Raw genomic sequence first — 11,477 nt, forward strand, 5'->3', positions numbered from 1 at the left:
GGCCGGTCTTAATGAAACCAAACCGTCATTTTATCTGTTATAATAACGTGGGCACGTGCCACGTACTAATTTTTCATTATCATTTTCATTATCGACGGTTATTTTTCGACCTTTCTTATTTTGTATAAGTATAAAACACTATTGACTATATTATCATTATACATTTTATACTGTAATTCATTATTATGTAATATTAAAATATAATAATATTTTATAAATGTCTACACCAAACACGACTTTATCCCACTAGAGCTACCTTTGGCCTATAATTAGACTTATTCAAAGTAATGTTTTTGACTAATTTGTCAAAATCAACTGAGTTTCGAGGAACTCTAAGGTTCCGCAAACACAGTTTAAGGTACATTGCAGTAAACTATAAAATAATATATTACGAGTGTATGATTAATTGCAGGGGTTGGAACTAAATCGGTAAGAACCGATTTTGGAACCGGAATCTTAATCAAAAAAGTGTTTTGACTTTAGGTTCTAAAAGAGTATTTTTAGCTGTTAAGATACATGTATTATGTATTACACATTTAATATATTAATATGAATAACTTGATATAGTAATATAAGTTTAAAAATCTAGAAGATCAATATTAGTGCGTACCAATAGATTATCTGAGAAAATGGATTCTAATGTTACTACAAAAAAGTAATAACTATAAAAATATAGTTAATTTTCTTAGTACTAATTTATTTTCAATTAATATATACATATAAAATATTTAATAAAATAATAATAATTAAAAATTATTAAATGGTAAATACTCATAAATTAATATATAAATAAATAAACAAATAGTTAATTGCGACTGAATATGCAAAAGTAATTACAAATAAATAATAATTATAATAATTTTATTTTTTTCATACGCAGTCGCAATTTAATAAATTCGTATATACTTGATAATGAAATTTTAATTCAAAATCGGTTGTACTTTAAAAATATAATAATAATACTCCCGGCTAATCTTTTATTTATTTAATTATATTTGTTTTAGTGCTAACAAAGATCAAATATCACAATACACAACTTCACATAAAATAATATCATGTCAAAAGATTATTCATCAAAACTAAAATATAATTAATTTTTTCTCTTGTATTAATATTACCTATACACTAATATAAAGCATTTTATTTTGCTATTATTATTTTAACATATAGTAACATTTTTTTAAATTATGTAATAAATAATATAATACTACAATAATTTTATGGTTTCGTGATGCATTGACAAGCCTGAATTATGATAATTTGGCATAACCATAATCAAAATATTGATAACTCACACAAAATAATATTTCAGAGACAAAAAAAAATTATGTTCTAATTTTTAAATTTATTTCTTGTTTTTTTTTTTTTTGTATAAAAAATAAAAATGTTATTTATATAAATAATTTTTTTCTTTTTGGGAAGTAAACCCCTTAATTATATCATCAGTATTAATTACCTCTAAAACATTGATCTGAACACAAAACCATAAAACTATACACTATTTTATACTTGGTTTTTTATACGAGCTAAAAAATGAGTTAAAAAACGAAAATAATCTACTATTCACCATGGGCCTACTATTGTTTGATATCCGTTGTGGGCCTGGGACCATGGCCCCTTTGCCCCCCTTAATCTGGGGTTGCATATTGATTACTCACATCATTTTTATTAATATTTTAACTACTTTAATATTTTTAGAATTTGTCTGAAGATTAAAATTGATATTTTAGTGAAGACCATTGACTTAACCACATGCAACATTATTATAATAACTTTAAGGGTGCGTGATAAAAAATAAAACAAAACATTTAGATTTTTATACAAATTTAACTTGATAGCAAAAATCGAATAGGTAATTACAATTTAATCTTATAATTATAATAATTTTATAATATTTTAATAAAATTAATTTTTTTTTAAAGAAAAGTTTAATATTTCATATTTAAATGCATGTTATATACTTTTTCCGTGTTAAAAAAATACAAAACAAAATTTGGAGTAGGTTGAAACTTTTTTTAACTGGAACCGGAACCGAAACCTTAAATTCGTGTTTTAAAATATCGAAACACAAACCGAAACCGAGATTTTATATTTTAAAAACCTGAACTAAAACTGAAACCCTTAAAATCGCAGTTTCCAGTCTCCGATTAAATGTATAAGGCAATATCCTCCCTCAAAAAGTAAATTGTTATGAATTATTTATATTGTATAAATATAAGAATAATTACGAGAATTTATTGATTGTTTTCAGGAATGGAACAGCGTAAATCAATAAAAACTCAAATTCAAACTGAAACTATTTTGATGAGAAGTAGGAATTATTTAATATAAGTTATAATTGAAATAAAAAATATTATAGATAAGTTTTAATAGAAAATTAGTAGAATTTATATAATTCCTTTTTCAAATAAAGTTTCATTTACTCTAACTCATTAGGCCTACTAGTAAATAAATATTAATTTAATATTATCGTTAGTATAATGTATTAGGATTTCATCAATATTTTGGAATGTATGTTTTAGATTTTAGTCATAGTTGTTTATTTATTATTTGTTAAATAATATTCTTTTTTTCGATATTGGTGAAGTATTTTTATTTATGTTTGTCATTTTTTTTTTTTTTTTTAGTATAATTTTTATTTTATTTTTAGTTTTTTTTCTTTATTAGGATTTTTATGTTACAAACATTTTTTAAAGACAATCCTGTTGAAATGTTGAATCATTATCAAATGATGTTGTTTTACTATCTAGTAATTATAATTACATCCCAGAAATTAATTAAATATCTTTTGTTTTTTGTTACTATCTAATATTAAGTTCAACACGAAATTTCAGTGCAACACCTACATAATATAAATGACTTGGTAAATAATTTAAAAAAAATGTAAAAATTAATTTATAATAAAATATTTATATATATAAAACAGTTTTTTCTTCTTCATTGCATTGCTAATAAATATTAATATGTTAATTAAAATATAATCTATTATATAAATATCACTTGAAACTTGGAAGTTGGAATGCATTATACTAGTTGATAACATTGTTTGTTGTTGGTATTGTTAATGATGCATAAAAACATTATAAAATCGAGTCCCTTGTACCTATATGTATATGTATAACTGTATGAGATCAAAAGCCTAAAGACTAATGTAATCACATAATACGTATTATGATTTAATAAAAAACGGTTGGTGCTAGTATTCAATAAAAATTAAACTAAGTTAATATAGTTAGATTTTAAATAAATCATTAAAATATATTAATAAAAATAATACATTTATTTCTAATATATAGTAATGACATATTGTTTCATTATCACTGTATAATTTATTCTTAACTTTTATGATGAATAAACTATATATTATAATTACAATAAAAAATAATATATGTGTACCAATATTTTATTTTAATTTTCCTATTAACATACAAAAAAAAGAAAAAATGATGCAAATTAATCGGACTATATAAAAAAATACCAGTCTTATTTGTTTATTAGTTGTAACATATAGTTTTCTTAAAAATCTAAAGTATTTGATAATAGAGAATAAACGTGGTTTATGTACAATATTCATGTAATATGGGTACTTCGTTAAATTTACCACCCAGGGTTTTTTTTTTACTAAATTATTATATGATATAAATAATAACTATCTTATTTATTTTAGATAGTTTTTGGATTTTCCGAAAAAAGTATATTTATTTATACATATTGATTAATTTTGTTTTTTTAAAGGCATTGGTACTATAGAAATGTTATAGGTACAGGCTTATCAAAGTACCTATCAATATTTATTAAAATTAATTATAGATGTAATTAAAAAATTAATTTACAAGTTCCCCAAAACATTTTTAAAATAAAAAAATAAAAATGTTTGCATAAGTTATTTATTCAAACATTTGATTTAGGTATATATTTAATAATGTACAAGGTACGGGTAATGTTAACATTTGGATAAAGTCGACATTAGCATGATAATGTAAATATTAACCAGTCAATAGTGGATAATGTAAAATTAAAAATTTATTATATTAAAAATTATATAAAGGTTTTGTATTCTTTGTATTTTGAGTTGCATTCGGTTTGTAAATATTTTCTTAAAACATTATTCGTTTCAGCATATTGTTTAGTTTTTCAGTAATTGTATAAATGAGTACCACAATAATTAATCGCCAATTTTCCGTTGTATAGTATTAATAACTAATAAAACTTATCTTAATGATAAAGTAAAAAATATATGATTCTAATGTATTCATTTTAATTCGACGAATTTTGCTAATATGTTATAAACAATACAATACACAAAGTTGATCTGTTGTTAGACTGTTTTCACATTCCACGTGATCACGTGAAATGTTTTATTTAAAAGTATTTTAAACAAATTCATTTTTTAACAAAATGAATAATACAACAAAATGTTATCGTATATTTAAAAAACTATTACGGGGAAAAAAGGAGATAAATCTTCGTATTGGTCCGATGAAAAATACTTAAATATAATAATTGTACTAAAAGGTAGTAATTAATTTCGTAATTAAAATAAATTTAAAAAAACTAATATTGTAGGAGACGAATAACTTATAGCACCTGTCAAATATGATAATTTAAATAATGGTTTATATGATATACTAAATATATATAATTTAAATAAATCATTAAGTCTTAATGATTTATAAATTAATATTTAACTTATAGTGATAAGCATCAAATGAAGGTAAAAATAGAAGTGTGCCATGTAAAAACAGATAGGATTGATAAGAATAACATTTAGATTATATAATTAAATTAATGTTTCAAAAAATATTTTTTAAAATTTATAATAAATTACATGTATAACATTTTTTTTCCTTATGACATGCTTTTGGTTAAGATCCAAAGTTATTCGGTTAATGTCGTATTTTCGGTTAATGTTCTATTATATCATATTATAGGCCAGGGAGGGGCAACTCAAAGTTACTAGAGGGCCAATTTTAAGATAGTTGAAATCTAGCGGACCAGAGCATAGAAAACCAAAAAAAAAAAAAGGTCATTCAAAATATACATATTATATACACGGAAATAATAAATTCAACACACAACATTACACAAATGATATGAAGAAACTGATATAGTTGAATAGTTCAGTACAAACAGCTATGGTTGAAAGTAGTGGTCTCTATTTCACGTGTATTTGAGAACACGTTCCGTACATGTTTTTATAGAAACGGTGCTTAATTGCATGTTATTAAAATACACGTGTACACGTGTATTTAGAATCCGAGTACTCGTGTATTAAAAGTTCGTACGTTATGATCAATGGTGAATACAAGGATGGGTAACAAGGGCACGTGTCCCATGTGCCTCTCCACCCATTGTTGTTTACATAAAGTAAACACATATTTAATTTAATTTTTAAAAAGAAAACGTTTTTTTAATAATAAATGAATAACTATTAATTTGAGTTTTATTTATACGATTGTATTATAATATATTACACAGTAAAAACACTATAAAAATAACTTATAAATACGACCAAGCCAATTCTATTAATAAATTACAAATTAGATTCATACATAATAATATAAATTATAAATTTCGTATTTGATTTTTCTAAAAATTATAAATATATATATATATATATTTATCAAATTCATGACCAGAAACAACCCTTTATTAATGACAAAATCAAGGGCGGATCCAGAGTCGTGGAGCTGTGGAACAATCCATTTCAAAAGGCCATTTATTAGGGATGAAACTGAATTGGTAATTAATAGTTTGTAAAAAAAAAACACAATCTGCTCATAAAAGTGTATAAGTATATTTATATTACACTTTAGAATTAGTGATACCACCGATAACGACTTATTTACGATTAATAAATATAATCTAATTTTATCAGCGCAACAAACGTACGGAATAAAATATGATTTACTTAACTTTCTACTAAAACGATATAATTTAAAATATGAATTATGAATTGAAAAATTTTAAATTTTGAATAAACATGGCATTTTCAAATGACTCCGATGACCCAACTATCCAAGAGGTCAATTTTGTCAACAAATATTAACTGTGGATCAGCTGACCCCTTGAACCCCCCCTAGATCCGCCCCTGGACAAAATATAAATAAGTACCTATAATTAGTTTTTTTAAATTTTGAATATTTACACATTATATTTACAATATAATACACGGGTATATGAACTTTTAATACACGTGTACACGAACTTTAAAAACACATGTAATTAAATACACGGGTATTCCTACATATTATTATTTAATGTTCAGACTACGTGTTCACGTATATATCAATACACGTACCAAACCGAGAGTCTTAGTTGAAAGTTATATATAGACATTTAAAGATGTTTAATACCAGATAACAATTATTATATCGATAAGATAGAGTATAGAAGATAAAATTTAAAATTGTATGATGTAATTTGAAAATATAGCACGGGCCAGATAAGAAAGGCTCGTGGCCCGACAGTTGCCCACCATATAATATAGGCTAATGTCGACATTAACCCAATGTTATCATTATCCATAACATATATACTATAGTATTAAATATATAAATTGAACTTTGAAATATCGATCATATTTAAATACTCTAAAACATCATATATCTATATTAAAATGTATAAGACTCATTCAAAAGTTTATTAAGAACCATCTTTAATGTAATATAATTATTTATCAATTTTTTCAAATCGAATGACATAATTCCCAGTAGGTAATGATGATCTACCAATCTCAAGTATACAATACAAAAACTATATTCAGCTAACTTACGTACATACAATTAATTCAGTGGTTAAATCGGGGAAAATGTTGTAGGGGGACTATATTCATCAAAAATTGAGGAGCGTTCCCCTTCCTAATTTTAAATCTTACCAACCTTTTTTAGGAAACCCATGAGGTCTAAGCCTCCTTTGTTATATATATATATGTTCATAAAAATTTTATTTTCATAGGGTGTAAAACAAATTTCCCCTAAAGAAAAATAATTCTATACATGTGCCTGCTCAAAAAAAATAAATTGAAATACATAGTAGATAATGTTTAAAAAATTTAACTTAAACTTAACAAAACTAAAAAGAAACAATTACTAACCTTGCTAGTTGTTGGTCGACGTAGACAGTAACAAATACGTACATTGCACATGAGGTGCATACAGTCTATATTATAAGATAGTGTCTATGCTCTATCATAATTTAATATTTATACTATTTATAGCTATTCTATTCTGTTTATATTTATTCTAAATAATAGTCGATATCACTATCACTTTAATTTTAGAGCTATGGGTAATAACCGCTCGGGGATCTTCTACAATTAGACACAGCGTCAATTAAATTAAACCATGATGTATATTATCTACCATTTTTTCTTATACCTCATTTACATTCAGCCCATTTTCGTGGCAGTGAGCAGGGAAGTGGGCATGGAAGTGGGCAGCACGAGTATGTGAACACGTAACTCGCGCTGATCATGCTCCTCGCATTGTCACTGCCCGTCGCTCCCGTTAGGAGCGGTAAATTGAGCAGTGCGAGCAGCAGGTTAACCGACAGCGTGATATTAGCACACATTAACAGGGCAATGTAGATGCTCACTACCTACGACGCTGCCACTGAAGTATTTTGACAATGAAATACAGCAGCGCGAGGAACAGCGGCAATGGCTGAATGTAAATGGGGTATTATAGTTATACCTAAATAATTTCTCCGAAATTTCTTCCACTTGTTCAAATAAATCAAGAAAATAAATTTCATGTAATATTGTAATTAGGGTGGGCCGATACCACTTTTTACCGATACCCGATATACCGATATATAGAACCGATATAAAATCGATACCATATATTATAATCACAAGTAAAAACTATGTTGATTTTTAATATATTAAACAAAAAAATATATTTTTTTGGCAAAACCATGAACCGATATTAAAATTAATCCAATACCCGATATTATAATCACAAGTAGTTTTTGCGGTATCGGTTCAAATATCGGTTTTGAAAATAAACCAATACCGATATTTTCGATACCACCAATATCGGCTGATATCAAGTATCGGTTCTAGGATCGGCCCATCCCTAATTGTAATATTATAATAAGTATTGTATATTCAATATTGTATTTTAGTGACCAATGCCATTAAGCGTCCACCTAGACTTTTGGCGACTTAAATTAAAGAGGACGCATATACTTACCTTAAATAAGAAAGGGGACTGCGTCCCCCTCCGTCCCCCTCCACTTTAACCACTGAATTAATCATAGTTGTAATACTTTTTCTTTGATCCCTATTCTTTTTAAAATGTTTATGTCTCATGTCCATGTCTCGCACTCATATGTGAGTGTGGGTCTTATTATTGTTATATACAACCTTGCTTTAATTTTTTTGGAAAATACTTTTGATTTTAAGAACTTATTTAGAGTGAAAGTTACTCTTTCTGCTTTTATTATCTTTACACCAATTTCCCTAGCCCAGTCATTGTTTTTACGCAGCACTGTACCTAGGTACCGAAATTCATTAACTTTTTCGAAAGCTAGTAATCCTAGACTAGGACTCCTAGCTAGTGAAAAATATTAAAGTGAGTCATGTCGCCAAATTGGCCACCCCTTTCCTATTCCACAATAACTTTTAATGCAAAATTGAATAATATTTTAAATTTATTTGTAACAATTTATACTGACAGTAGATATATTCTACATACTTACATAATACAGCATTCGAATCTCGGTTTAGTTTTTGAAAATTATATTTGTTAATCTTAAAATTTAAATAACACGAAAAGATAATGGTAGTGAAAGTTCGTCCATCGTTACTTCGCACTCCCTAAACTATATAATGGTATTAGGTTTATTGAGTTTTAAAGAAAAAAAAATTTTAAAATTTTTTTCAGTATCGTTAGAAAAGTATATGATAAGGTAATATTCAATTTTCAAGTCTTAATATTCAAAAATAAAAATTGTATTTCATAAAAATTTTAAAATTGTTAATTTTAAATAACTAATATCTGTAAATGTAGAAATCTCATTTACATTTTTACCGTTTTTATTTATTTTTTCGGCAGTTTTTCCTCGAGCCTAGAAAAATATTAAGATTTTTGAAAAATGACCTCTCAAACTCACCGTGTGATATTACACAGACAGATTTTGAATTTTAAAAGTTGCAAGATGAAACTTTTGGTCCAGTATTTCTATCCAAAAAATTAAATACAGAAAAACAATAAAAAAATTAATAAATATCATTGTAAAACTATAAAATCCTTTGTTTCACTTGGAATCTAAAATTACATGTGTTTATATTATTAATTGTTATCTTCGAAACATTACATCACATTAACTATAACACCCTGATAATATGTTTTTATAATTTATATAAAATATTTATATCATTAATTATAGTTTATATATTATAATATAATTTTGAACATTAAATATTTGTTATAAAACTGTTTCGTATGAACTATGAATTCTACTCCACAGTTTATTTTCCGATAATTTGCTTTGAAAATCATGTAATTTTTTATTTTTCTGAAAATATAAATCTAACTTAACTAACTAATCAAAATATAATTGTAACATAAACGGAAGTCCAGAAAGAATACAAGTACCATTTAATCAAGTAATAGTTGTGGCCCGTATATGACTCCCTACCCTGAGCGTATTTAGACAGCTTGTTCATTTATTATGTTTCAAGCATGTGTTCGTCATAGCCTTCGTAGGGGTTAGACAGTACTCTCGCTTTTCAGTGTATTTTTCTTATTTTGTTTTTTGTCTACCAATTGAAGTTCTAAAATGCTGGTATTTTATTTAAATTGGAAACTAGTTTATGAGTGCCTATGTTACGACATTAAATAAAGGGGTACTAAATAGAACTAAGGATCATTAACATACAGTATAGAATATTTTAGTAATTAATTTATGCACAAAAAAATTAGGTTAATATAAGTTATTGCACTCATCAACTTTTATTAATAAAAATTATAAATATATACATAAATAAAAATAACATAAAATACTTACATAAATATTTTATATAAAATAGAATCTCAATAACTCGAAGCCCAAAAGATTTCATAGAGTGTAACTTTTCTCCGAGTTATTGAAAATATGAATTTTTAAAATTCTAATAAATTAATTAAAAAATTGAATATTTTTCGTAAGCATTTAAGAACTATTCAAGCATTACCTATATTTGCATGGACAATGTATAAACGTATTACGGTACGGATATATATATACATCGATTAACATGGTGAACAAAATTTTTAAATATTTGTTAGGTTAATAATATTTTCCTTAATCAATAATTTTTAATAAGCAAATGAAAAATATATAACACATTTTAAAAATACTTTCAATAACTCTCGATGTTAAAAATTCAATCAGTATACTTTAACTATTTTTTGTATTTTGTAAAAATTATTGTATAGGTATATAATATTTATTTAAAGACAAATTAAGTTTCTCATATTTATAAAATAATTGATCTAACATACATTTTTATTTAGATTTATGAATTAATGAATAATAAAATATGAAAAATGAGTTTACTTAGAATATTATTTGCAAATTCAAGAGTCAATAAATGTTTTTAGCAAAAAATTAATTAGGAAAAAAATGTAATATAAAGCAGTTTTTTTAACGGTTCTAGCCATCTATTTCAATGTTAAAAATTAAAATACATATAATAATTAATTTAAATCTACAATTTAACATTCTATAAATGAAATATAATCATTAATTAATAATGGATGTAGTTTATTACAGGATGCCGTATACACTATGGTATCTACTAAGTATGTTTAAGCATACCATAATAATATATTCATACAGTTGAACGATGATAATAAATGAAATAATATTTTTGGATATGTGTTATTTTAATTTGAGCACATATTTAAATGGATGTTGCCTAGTTCTGACAATATAAACAATAATTAATGTGTATATAATATATGCAACGTTTAACTATTAAATATAACATAGATTTATTTGGTTATCAATTTTATGGGCTCATACAACGTTTGTTTTTTAATATTTGTATTGATTTTCGTATTCAAATTCTATATTATAAATCAAGAGTACCAGTGATGCAACGATAAGAACCTACAACAACCACCCCCCCCCCCATCTACCAAAAATGAGAGCGTATGCACACATACTCACACGTACCTACGCAATACGTATCTACGTCAAACATCTGTAATACTTATTATTCATTATTCTGCTTAGTTTAGGAAGCCATTGACTTTTCACAAGTTATGAATTACTTAAAAACTTGTCTTAGTTTGTATTGTTTGTACAATACATTAATGTTTAATAGATTTTTTCCAATAATCTAAAGTTTAAAACATAATATGAATTAAATAATTAAAATATATTACAATTGTTTGAAGACCAATCAAAAAATGCATATACATAAAATATAATTAAATATGATTTATAGTACCTTAATTTGGTTTCATAAAATCATAAATCTATTT

This window comes from Sipha flava, unplaced genomic scaffold, assembly GCF_003268045.1.
Source record: "Sipha flava isolate LNK unplaced genomic scaffold, YSA_version1 181_pilon_pilon, whole genome shotgun sequence".
Classification (NCBI taxonomy): domain Eukaryota; kingdom Metazoa; phylum Arthropoda; class Insecta; order Hemiptera; family Aphididae; genus Sipha; species Sipha flava.